Consider the following 12,566-nt stretch of genomic DNA (forward strand, 5'->3'; position numbering starts at 1 on the left):
TATAGTATATATACAGTATATAGTATATATACAGTATATAGTATATATACTATATAGTATATATACTATATAGTATATACAGTATATATAGTATATATACAGTATATAGTATACTATAGTATAGTATAGTATATATACGATATAGATGTCCAATCCAGACTATTCTCCAAATGCCTCCTGGACATCAAGCTTCTAATCTTTTCCTGTTCTACTGCAATAGCATCATAACTGATAACTCTGTCTCTCAGTCTTCAATTCCATTCTCTGGTCTATATGATGGTCTGAACCTTTCTATCTACAAGCAAGTCCAATCATTTCCCTGCTTACAATTTTCTGATAGATCCCATCATTTACTTGCTTTCCATCATGTGGGCCCTTAACCTATCCAATATCATCCCTTGTCATTCCCCAAATGTTATTAATTCCAAGATAATTTCACTCCTTTCATCCCACTGTGCTTTCACAGATCTGTGAGTCTTAGTACTCTTCACTCCTCCTAGAACACACCTTCCCCCTTCTTTCTGTGTTCAACTTCTACTCTTCAGTTCCAGAAATTTTTCATTGACCTTACCACAGTGGATTCGGGACCCTCAATAAATGCTGATGAATTTCCATGAAAACTTGCCTTGAATACTTTAATGTCATAGTTTGTATTAGTAAGAGCCTTTCCAGACTCCAGATTCAGTAATTGCTCATTTAGAAAACATCTAGGTAGCTTGCTGACAGAATCTAGAGATCAACCTTCAGAAGTGGTATATACCAGACTCTTGTGTTTATCACACTTGACTCCAGCTGCTGCTTATCTGACACTGCTTGCATCATTTCCTCAGACATTTCCATATCACTTTGCCACTACTGGACCCAGTGCCCTTTCTTCCATCTCTTGGCCTGGCACAATTATGGATACATACTTAGGCACTTTATGTGCATCCTCTCCAACTCATTTCTTACAACACTCCTGTGAGGCAGGATTAGTGTGCCCATTTTACAGGTGAAAAAGTCACCACCTATCCACAGATGACATATATGCATGTGCATGTGTATATACACATACATTTATGAGACATATAACCTATGAGCTGTAGCCTACTTAACGTGCTCACAAATATCTCAAAAGAAACTCAAAATGAAATTTCCAAACATGAATTCATAACTTTACCCCCAAACTTTGCTCTTCTGATGTTACCTGTTTTAGTGACTGCTCTCGGACACTTAAGAGTCCACACTTCGCTCTTTTTTAATCCCCATATCCAATCCCTCACCAACTTATATAAACTTTCCCTCCCAGATTATCTCTTAAATTTGTGCAGTTCTCTCCACCTCTACCATTATTAATCTAGTCCAAGTTCTCATCATCTCTTATAAACTTCTATGTCCTTTGGTCCTCATCTTATCTGTTATCTGCAGCCAAGATGATCTGAAAATCCAAATCTGTTCATGGTACTTCATGCTGTCCCTTCTTCCTACTGAATTCAAAAGTCCTTTAGCAGGTTCCCATTGCTCTTATCAAAAAGACAAACTTAAAACTGCTATTCAATGGATCACATCCACTTCTTCTCAAACCCACCTTTTCTCACATCCTGCTCCCTCCCCCTCAACTGCTCTGGCCACTGGTGCTTGCTTCCTATCATTCAAACCTGAGATGACCCATTCTTCTGCAGGCCTCTGCACAGGCTGGAAAGCCATCTCTCTTCTCGTCACCAAGTTAACTCTTCATCATCTTTCAGATGCCACTTTCCCAGAGAATTTTCAGGTTTGAAAGTCACCCTCAAAAACCAAATCTTATCTTCCTATTATAAGCTCCAAAACCACGTTTTTCTCTTTCTTCTCTCTCTTCTTTACATTTCTTTTTGTGATTATTTGATTGTCACCCTCCTCCATGAGATTGTAAGCATCATGAGAGCAAGAACTGTCTATTCTTGCTATTTTATCTCTAGTGCTTATTTCTACTACCCGCATGTAGTATTTGAAGAATTGAATAAATTAATTTGTTGGCTTATGTTTGCCAGGCACTGAGCTAAATGCTTTACATATATAATTTCATTGAATTTTCACAACAGACTTAGAAGGTTACTACCTTTCTATTATTAGCTCCATTTTAGAAATGAGAAAACCAGGGTCTAGAGATACTCGGTAATTTTCCCAAGTCTGGAAAAATGAAAACTGAAGTCCTCTACAGTAAAACCATAAGCCCATCACTTGTGGATAGCTTTGCACATGTGTGTATTAACTAATGTGACATTGAGCACATGAGCAGGAAGAAGTCTCTGAATCACGAATTGACCATTTGTGTCTCTTGAGCAAACCTGAAAATCCTGAAATATTTAAGAGTCAACAACAGAATCCCACGGTTGTTAGGTCAGGTTACTTAAACAGAAGAAAAAAAGTAGGCTGGACCTGAATTGTACTTGTTCAGTGAGCCTAATGGTTCCACTGACCAGTGAGGCATAATACCTTTGCACAGTACAACACCGACTGTGACTGGCCTGGGGGAATAGATCTCAGAGCAGTCAAAAAACTTATCAAGCCAAAATGAATGAATTGATTCTCATTTCACCAAAAAGAAAACAACTTACCTCACTCATGTCGACTGTTCTTGTTCATGCAGAAGCCTCTGCTGAGCTCTTGTAAGTAGCGCAACGACTTTGAGCAGTTTATCCAAAGGTGCTTATGAATTTTTTTCCTTCTCCACCCACACTGTCTGGTCCACTCCTTTTGAAAACAGAGGCATGATGGCACAGCCACTCTTTATGGTTCTTGTCGCAGGAGTAATATCCCAAAGGTTGAGGCAAATTTTATGTTGGTTGATCACGAATATACTTGGAAGAGCTTCATCTTCATTTCTGGACGTTGCATTAAGGATTTTTAAATTATCATTATCATCTTTTACGAAATTATTTTCATCATGACTACTGAATTCTCAATAGACCTGAGAGGCTGTTGGGTATGTAATCTTTAGGTTATGATCGAGAAAGTCTTTAGAAATCCCACTAGCTTTTCAGGCAGGACTTTGAGAAGTAGAAACAATTCGTTGATCTCAATAATATTGTCTCAGATCTGCAACTCAGGCTGGAGCATCCCAAAACTGGGCTTGTTCACTATATTTAAAATATATTAGATTTTGGACACTATCTCAAACCAATTCAGAAGAGTTTGGCAATTCATTATTTTTTAGTAGAACATTTACCTGGCAGGGTAACCTACCTTGTTTATGTTTACTAAGAGAACTTCTTCCTAGTGGGTGAATCTACATAGGAAGCCAAATTAAAGATCAAATGGTTGAACGAGCATATAATTAGGAATTAGATGTTATTAAGAAGTGTCTGATTTACTCATTTCCCTGCTTAAAAAGTCGTTCAGTCTTTCCATCACTTTCAGGATAAAAACCAAACTCTTTATTGAAGTTTCCCCATTCTTTCTTTACAAATCTCACCTCGAGCAGTCCGAGAGTCAAAACACACCAAACTTAAAATGGCCTTTTTTTTTTTTTTTTTTTTAAGATTTTCTTTATTTGACAGAGAGAGACACAGTGAGAGAGGGAACACAAGCAGGGGGAGTAGGAAAGGGAGGAGCAGGCTTCCCGCTGAGCAGGGAGCCCCACCTGGGGCTCGATCCCAGGACCCTGGGACCATGACCTGAGCGGAAGGCAGACGTCCAACAACTGAGCCACCCAGGCACCCCAAAATGGCCTTACTTTTAGGATAAATATCCTTTTATTTTGGCCAAATTCCCATTTTCATCTATGTTCCCTAGCAATTCAACTTTTAAAACCAGCAATAGTCATTTTATCCTCCATGTTTCCACAGCAATTTTACATATCTCTATCAACACTTAACCATTATAATTATTAATTTACATATTCCTCTCCCTCACTGAAAGGTGAGTTTCTTGGGGATTGGGACAATCTTACCTATCTACTAAATCCTGATGTTCAGTACAGAGCAGAAACTCAAAAAAATGTCTTTAAAGTGCTTGTTGGCTATGTCCACTAAACTAGATAGTAAATTGGCTATCTCCATTCCTCAGTAATTTCAGAATATTCTGTCTTATAAAATAAACATTCCTCTTTACATTCTATTAGACCAGTGGTTCTCTCAGGGTTTTGAATTTTGTGAGTTAGTAAAAATAACTTCTTAAAAACATTTTAGGCAACAATGAAGAAAAGAACATTAAAAATAAAGCTACAGTCCATTAACATCATAATTTCAAAATATATCTTAAGTCTAAACCATGAGAAAGGATATAATTTAAAATAATAATCTTTTAAATTGAACAAATATAACTTTATGAAAATTTTTCTAGTTTTTTTTTTCATTTCACTATCAACTGGTGAAAAATAGATCAGTGTCCTCCCCAAAATAATTCTGAAATACTATGTACCCTTTTATACATTTTTAAGGTAGCATCTGAGATATTTTCATTGTAAGTTCAAATTGTTGTAATGAATGTCATTTCTGGCATGTTATAAATATTGACAATACAAAATAAAATATCTTAGAAAATCCATCCAATGGAATCTATATACCATAATTATTTAATACCCACCATTATTCATTTAAAAATATATGAACAGTTGAAATATTTATATTATTCCTTTTTACTTCCATTCCACTTCCAGAGTTTTATAATATGACATTTATACTCAGAAGTCCATTATCAATTGAAATTTAATTTCAAAAATTTCTGGACCTTATATGTCCTAAAAATATCCTGAAATGAGCTACCATTATAATTACTAGTGCATATTTGGTCAAAGCAACATAAATATATTGATATTAAGGATGATATAAACATTTATTGAAAATACATTTCTTAATTAGCTAAGTTTCTTCAACTAATTAATGTGGTCAGAATTTGTTTGCTAGGCTGAGAAAGGGTTCATCATACATTTTATTCCTTTTTTTCTTCTTTTGAAGACGTGCTGAGACTATTTGTTCATGAAAAATTATGAATGATGGGAATAGAAGGAGTTTGTTTTAGCTACGTCACAAAATTCTTTAAACTCCTTCCAAGTTATGTGCAAAAAACCCTTAGTGATCTATTGTTGAAAATTATTTTTAATGATTAACTGACACTTTGGTTAAGTCCTTCTTCAGTTTCGTTGAAAGGAAAAGCTGAAAACCATCTGCAAAAGTATAGCTACCAAGTAATTAGGGACATTTTACTTCTGTCTCTGGTGCCCCTTTTCCATCCTGGGGCAATGTTAACACAGTTAAGATTAGGAGTGGGTGAAAGGTGTGCCTCTTTTTGGTGATGGGGAAAAAAGTAAGATTGGGCAAGGGGAGGCGGGTCTTTAGCAGCTCAGTTTTGGAAAAACAGGGCTTATGGAAGTTGAAAACCTAACCACTAATTCTCTTAAAAACTATCTATGTGTTGCTCACACGTCTCTTAGGAATTCCTGGTATACCTCCAGAGCTGAGTATACCCCAGTTTGAAGAGCACTGGGCTAGACCTGAAAGTATACAAATTCCATTAGCTTTAGTTTCAAAGTGTGATATTTTCTTTTTTAAGATTTTATTTATTTATTTGAGAGAGCACAAGCAGGGGGAGGGGCAGAAGGAGAGGGAGAAGCAGACTCCCCACTGAGCAGGGAGCCTGACGCTGGGGCTTGATCCCAGAACTCTGGGATCATGACCTGAGCAGAAGGCAGCCGCTTAACCAACTGAGCCACCCAGGCTCCCCCAAAGTGTGGTATTTTCTGACTTTAACATTAACTCCAGATTCTGGGGGCAGTTAACTTATTCGGAATTTAAGCCCCCTATGAAATTATTGCATGAAGTTGTGTAGAAAGCCTGGGTGGCTCAGTCCTTGAGCTCCTGCCTTGGCTCAGACCCTGGGATCGAGCCCTGCATCGGGCTCCCTGCTCCGTGGGAAGCCTGCTTCTCCCTCTCCCACCCCCCTGCTTGTGTTCCCTCTCTCTCTGTCAAATAAATAAAATAAATTCTTAAAAAAAAAAAAAAAAAAGAAGGCCCTGCTTTAGGACATTTCTTCATAGCACTATACCTTTATGGCCCTGACATCTTTCTCCCTTCCCTGTTTTCTCACATGGTCCTTCTGAAGGTAACTGGTTTGCATTTGTAAACTTAGGAAAGAGGATTAGCATGAACTTTGTGGCTACTGATCAGAGCCTAGTTAATCAACCTATCAGGAAAATCAATTTGTGAACTAAACAGTATCTGTAAACTAAATATTTGAGATGCATCTCCTATAAAAATTGATAATGTATATGTGGTTTTAGTAACTGAGTCTTTTTTTTTTTTTAAGATTATTTATTTATTTGACAGAGAGATAGAGCGAGAGCACAAGTAGGCAGAGAGGCAGGCAGAGGGAGAGGGAGAAGCAGGCTCCCTGCTGAGCAGGGAGCCAGATATGGGGCCCAATCCCACCTGGGATCATGACCTGAGCCAAAGGCAGGCGCTTAACCCACTGAGCCACTCAGGCATTCCAGTAACTGAGTTTTCAATAAAAATAAATATTAAACCTCTACCCCTACTTCATTGTTCTCATTCTTTACAGCCAATATAAAAAATTCATATTGTAAAAATAATCTATTTTTGTACAACTCACATATACGAAGAAGTCATTTTATTTTTTACTTCATCTTTCTCAGAGAATAGTGAGCTAACTCCTATTTGTGAGTAATTAAAACGCAGAGAAACCGCAACCACAAAATGGTTAGCTATCATTAAATTCTGAATTTTCAAATATTTTTTAAATGCTACTCACCTAATTTTTAATTTTTTTTAAATTTTAAGTAGGCTCCACACTCAACATGGGGCTTGAACTCACAACCCTGATATCAAGAGTCACATACTCTACTGAATAAGCCAGTCAAAGCAACCCTGAATTTTCAAATATTTTTAATTAAAACCATAACTTCACAGGGACGCCTGGGTGGCTCCGTTGGTCAAGCGTCTGCCTTCAGCTCAGGTCATGATCCCAGGGGCCTGGGATCGAGTCCCGCATTGGGATCCTTGCTCAGCAGGGAGCCTGCTTCTCCCTCTGCCTGCCGGAGGCTCCCCGTTTGTGCCCTCTGACAAATAAATAAATAAAATCTTTAAAAATAAATAAATAAAACCATAACTTCACAGTTAAGAAACATTTCATTTGTGTGTATTTTTAATGACGTAGTATAGAAGTTGTAATTGGAATTATTTTTATTCACTAGCTTTAGTTCTTAAAAACTTCAAAACAATCTTCCTACAACTGTACACTTTATAGAAATGCCTTACATTGTATAACATGCAAATATTATCAATAGTTAACACCTGTGGTATTTCTGCTCTACTAGTTTATTCTGCTCTGATCAATTTATTCTGATCTATGTTTTAGTCTTTTGTTGACGTCCAAGATTGTGTATACCTAGTGTTTGCAAATTTGTGCATTCATATATTGATTCATTTGACCAATCCTTACTGATTGTCTGTGATGTCACAGTCACTGTTTCTAGATGATGGAAATACAATATTGAGCAAAGCCAGAAATACTCCTTGCCCTCATGGAGTTTTGGTTTATTGAGGGAGCATGCAATAATCAAATAATTACACATGTTTAAAAACTGCAATTATGACAAGTACTGTGAAGGAGAACTAAAAAATGCTAGGAAAATCTGCAACAGGATATTTGAATATTGGTGGGTGTGGGTGGTTAGGAAAAGCTGCCCTGAGGAAGTGATCTAAGGATGACTGTGAATTAATTAGGAGAAAGGAGGGAAAAACATTTCTGACTGGAAACTGCCTGCACAAAGGCCAGGCAGGTAGGTATCGAAGGAAACATGAAGGAAAGAAAAAGGCTAGCTTCAGGACGAGTGTCAGCAGCAGGGGGAACCAGGCATGAGATGGAGCTACAGTATGAAAGTCAGCCAGACCTTGCTGGACTCTACAGGCCAGTGTTTAGAAAGTGTTTTGATATGTAGACCAACAGAAAATAATTGAGACCTTTGTAGGGTTTTAAGCATGAGTGTGGGTGGGGTGATAGGATCAGATCTGCATTCTGAAAAGATTACTGGCTTCCCTGTAGGAATGGATTAGAGGGCAGGGCGAGAATGTATGGTGTACTGAGATAGATGCTTCTCTGAACATTTGCATGTAAACTTGAGACTTTGAAACTTCAGGTTTTAAAGAGATTGGGATTTTCTAAGAAAAGAAACACTGGTTTTTGTCTTTTAAATCTTTTATGTTTATTTTTTAGGGGCAAGGCAAAATGGGTTCACAGTGTGTGGAGAAAAAGAAGAATGAGTAGTACTCCTTCCCAGAAGTCCTGGGAAAAAGCACGTCATTGATTATCAAAGTTAACTTTTTCTCCCAAAATGAAAATAGCTTTATTGATTTTTTGGGATTCTATACCCAATATAAATTATATTCTCAATACACAGCAGTACAGAAAATGTGTCAAGAAATTTTTTTCAAAACTGAAATTCAACTACTGAGAGAATTATCGTCCCCATTCTGTGACTATCCTTTTAAACTACTTTCCATGCTAGTATTCACATATGAAGTTATGTATATATTCTAGGGACCATTGCTATCAATAAACATTAATGGTTGAATTGATTATTCCTATTATATATGTTAATTATTGCTTTTTTTAACTCAACACTAAGCCCTGGACTCATAAAATGCCACATCAACCTTTTTAATGGTTGGTCAATAATTCATTATAAGCATGTACCATAATGTATGTAAATAACCCCATACTGATGAAAGCTCAAGTTTTTTAGGCTTATACACAGTGCTACAATTAATGTCCTTGCACAGACATCTTTTTTTTTTTTTTTAAGATTTTATTTATTTATTTGACAGAGAAAGACACAGCAAGAGAGGGAACACAAACGGGGAGTGGGAGAGGGAGAAGCAGACTCCCCGCTGAGCAGGGAGCCCGATGCGGGGCTCGATCCCAGGACTCCGGGATCATGACCTGAGCCAAAGGCAGTCGCTTAACCAACTGAACCACCAGGCACCCCTTGCACAGACATCTTAATATACCTGTCTAGGATAAATTTCTAGAAAGGAAATTGCTGGGAAAAAAGATACATATATATATTTTTCTATTTTGATACATACAGCCAAACAGCCTACCAGATAAGTTATTCTACATTCCCAATTATATTTACTTTACTACACCTCTGATGGATTAAAAAATCACTTATCCACTGGTGTTTTTTTTCCCCCCACTGGTGTTTTTTATGCACACTGCTCTGATTACTAGCCAAGTCTGCATACCTTCTGATATGTTCACTAGTCATTTGTATTCCTTCTTATATAGTTTTCTACGTCTTTTGCACATTTTTTTCTTCTACTAGATATGTGTTTGACCTATTGATTTACAAGAGCTCTTTGTATATTAGTGATATTAAGCCTTTGTCACATATAGCCGATTTCTTTTTCCTAGTACACCTAAAAAAAAAAAAAAAACTTTATTATGTCTCTGAAAAATTTTTGTTTTAAAAACTTTTGTTTTCAGGCGCCTGGGTGGCTCAGTCCTTAAGCGTCTGCCTTTGGTTCAGGTCATGATCCCAGGGTTCTGGGATCGAGCCCCGCATCAGGCTTCTTGCTCGGCGGGAAGCCTGCTTCTCCCTCTCCCACTCCCCTGCTTGTTTCCCTCTCTTGCTGTCTCTCTGTCAAATAAATAAAATCTTAAAAAAGAAAAACTTTTGTTTTATAATTTTATATAGGCAATTCTGTTAGAGCTTTTTCTTTAAAGCTCTTGTTTATATGTTCTACTTAGAACTAGGTCTTTCATGGCCCAATATTATAAAAATACTTCCCTAACTGGGGGCGCCTGGGTGGCTCAGTTTAAGTGTCTGCCTTTGGCTCAGGGCTCAGATCATGATCCCAGGGTCCTGGGATCAAGTCCCAAGTCGTATAGGGCTCCCTGCTCAGCGGAAAGCCTGCTTCTCCCTCTTCCACTCCCCCTGCTTGTGTTCCCTCTCCCTGTGTCTGTCAAATAAATAAAATCTTTAAAAGAAAACCAAAAAACACTTCCCTAATTGTATTTTCTTTTGGTACTTTTCACACTTTTGAGAGCATTTCTGGAGGGCAATCAAATGATACTAATGACTTTATGAAAATGTTTATTCCTCTTGCAAGAAATTCCCCTTTTAGGATTTATCCAAAAGAAATAATAGATACAAGGTTTTAGTTTCAAGAATATTCACTAAAGAATTGTTTATAATGACCAAAAAACTGTAAACAATGATAAATCCAACAATAGAAGACCAGTTAAATAAATTAAGGTATATCCATAGCCATTAAAATGACACTAAAAATATTTACTCATATTAAAACATATTAATAACTAGAAACGCAAATATGCTAAGATCCAGTTCATAAACACCAAAAAACCATTTTAGCTAGGCACAGAAAAAGATGACTATATTTACACAATAGTGGTTAGTTTTGTTACCAGAAAAAATGAGTGATCTTTTTTATTTTTTTCTCCTATGAGCATGTTTAAAGTATGAAAAAAGTTTAAAATTGAGTGTAGCCTATAATTATGCAGATATAGTGTATCATGTGTGTTTTAGTAGGGAAGGATGCCTTAGACTAGAGACTGTCTTCAACCTTACAAATGTAACTTCTGCCTCATCCAATAATCTTGAGCAAGTTGGTTAACCCTTTTGTACTTGAGTTTCCTCATCTGTTAAATGAGGATAATAATACCTACCTTGATTTAATTTAAAGGCAGTGTGCAAACTGTAATTCACTGTAAGCTACATAGAAAATGGTGTTAATACTAATAATATTATTTATATTTGATGAATATGGAGATACGTATACACCTGTGAAACCATCACCACTATCTATGCTATGAACATATCCATCACCTTCAAAAGTTTTCTACTGCTGGGGCGCCTGCGTAGCTCAGTCGTTAAGCGTCTGCCTTCAGCTCGGGTCATGATCCCAGGGTCCTGGGATCGAGCCACTCATTGGGCTCCCTGCTCCACGGGAAGCCTGCTTCTCCCTCTCCCACTCCCCCTGCTTGTGTTCCCTCTCTCTCTGTGTCTCTCTCTGTCAAATAAATGAATTAAAAAAAAAAAAAAGTTTTCTACTGCCTACTTTGTTATTACCTTTTTGTGAAGGACACTTAAGACCTACATTCTTAGCAAACTTTTATACAGTACAGTATTGTTAAATATAAGCATGATGCTATACAATAGATGTCTAAGACTATTCACCTTGCATAGCTGAAACTTTGTACCCTTTGACTAACACCTCTCATTTCCACCCCCACCCCAACGCCTGGCAACCATTACTCCACTTTCTGCTTCTAAGAGTTTGAATACCTCATAAAAGTAGTATCATGCAGTATTTTTCCTTCTGTGTCTGGCTTATTTCACTTACCATAATGTCCTCCAGTTTTATCCATGTTGTTGCAAATGGCAAGATTACCTTCTTTTTTTAGGACAGAATAATATTCCATTGTATATATATGATTATTTTTTTAACGTAAATTCAGTGGAAACATTAGTTCAGTACTTTAAAAAATAATGCCTTTGACTTAGTAAGGAAAGAAAAAAGAAGAAACAGAAGAAAAAATTGCCTAGCAAAACACATTGCAAGGAAAGATAAATTATTCAACAAACATTTCCTAACTCCTACTATGTGCCAAGCTGGGATTGGGGTAGGGGATTATAAGAGTGAATAACACACAGTTACCATTCTCAGGTACTTCATTCTGGTGGATGACACGTGTCAATCCCACAGACAGAATCATAGGCCATTGACCCTAGAAACTAAAGAGGCAAAGTGTCCCTACCAAGGCAGTAAAGGACAGTCACGTTTGGCTAACAAAGATCAGCTGACCAAGGTATAGGATCTCTGCCTCACAGCAGTTCTAGTAGGCCAGTATCAAGGTAACCTATAGCACTTTTACATAGCCTAAAGTGAAATTAGGGGATAAATTGGTTGGGGAATACCCATTCTTTTTTTTAAAGATTTTATTTATTTATTTGACAGAGAGAGACACAGCGAGAGCAGGAACACAAGCAGGGGGAGTGGGAGAGGGAGAAGCAGGCCTCCCGCAGAGCAGGGAGCCCGATGTGGGACTCGATCCCAGGATCCTGGGATCATGACCTGAGCCGAAGGCAGACGCTTAACGACTGAGCCACCCAGGCGCCCCATGGGGAATGCCCCATTCTTGAGGGGTTCCCCTGGTAAGCATAAGGGGGAATCCCCTTAAATATGGTAGAACCCCCAACAGCAAATGTAGGGGCTAAGGGGAGAACAGATCCCTGCTTGCTAGCAGGAGACTGGAAGGGGTGGGGGAATTCTTAAAAACTCCATTTACAGAACAGGAGATCCCCTTCTGTTACTCAAAGTCCCCTCGTAGGGCTGTTTTGAGACATTTTTGAGTACTATCTTCTACTTTGCTTGATTCCATCTACCTTAGGATTCAGAGAAAGACAACTGAATATATATTTATACAGAATAAATGATAAAAATATAAATACATACACACACCACACAGTCACACTATTTGGTTGTTGGAAGTTCAGTAGTCCTAGATTTAAGTCATTTATTTGTACCATTTGAATCTAGTATTCATTCCTAATTAATCCATGTTTA

General features: G+C 37.6%; 1 long non-coding RNA gene across 5 annotated transcripts in view; it reads right to left on the minus strand.

The window, feature by feature from the left end:
• The window catches only part of LOC118014954, a 93,755-nt gene that overhangs the window by 78,646 nt on the left and 2,543 nt on the right, over positions 1 to 12,566 (minus strand). For all 5 annotated transcript variants that reach the window (XR_004680452.1, XR_004680455.1, XR_004680454.1 and 2 more), the window contains one exon: positions 2,577 to 2,843. This is a non-coding gene — a long non-coding RNA (uncharacterized LOC118014954). The remainder of the gene's footprint in view (positions 1 to 2,576; positions 2,844 to 12,566) is intronic.

The sequence above is a fragment of the Mirounga leonina genome, unplaced genomic scaffold (assembly GCF_011800145.1).
Source record: "Mirounga leonina isolate KUSES-001 unplaced genomic scaffold, KU_Mleo_1.0 Mir_165, whole genome shotgun sequence".
Taxonomy (NCBI): domain Eukaryota; kingdom Metazoa; phylum Chordata; class Mammalia; order Carnivora; family Phocidae; genus Mirounga; species Mirounga leonina.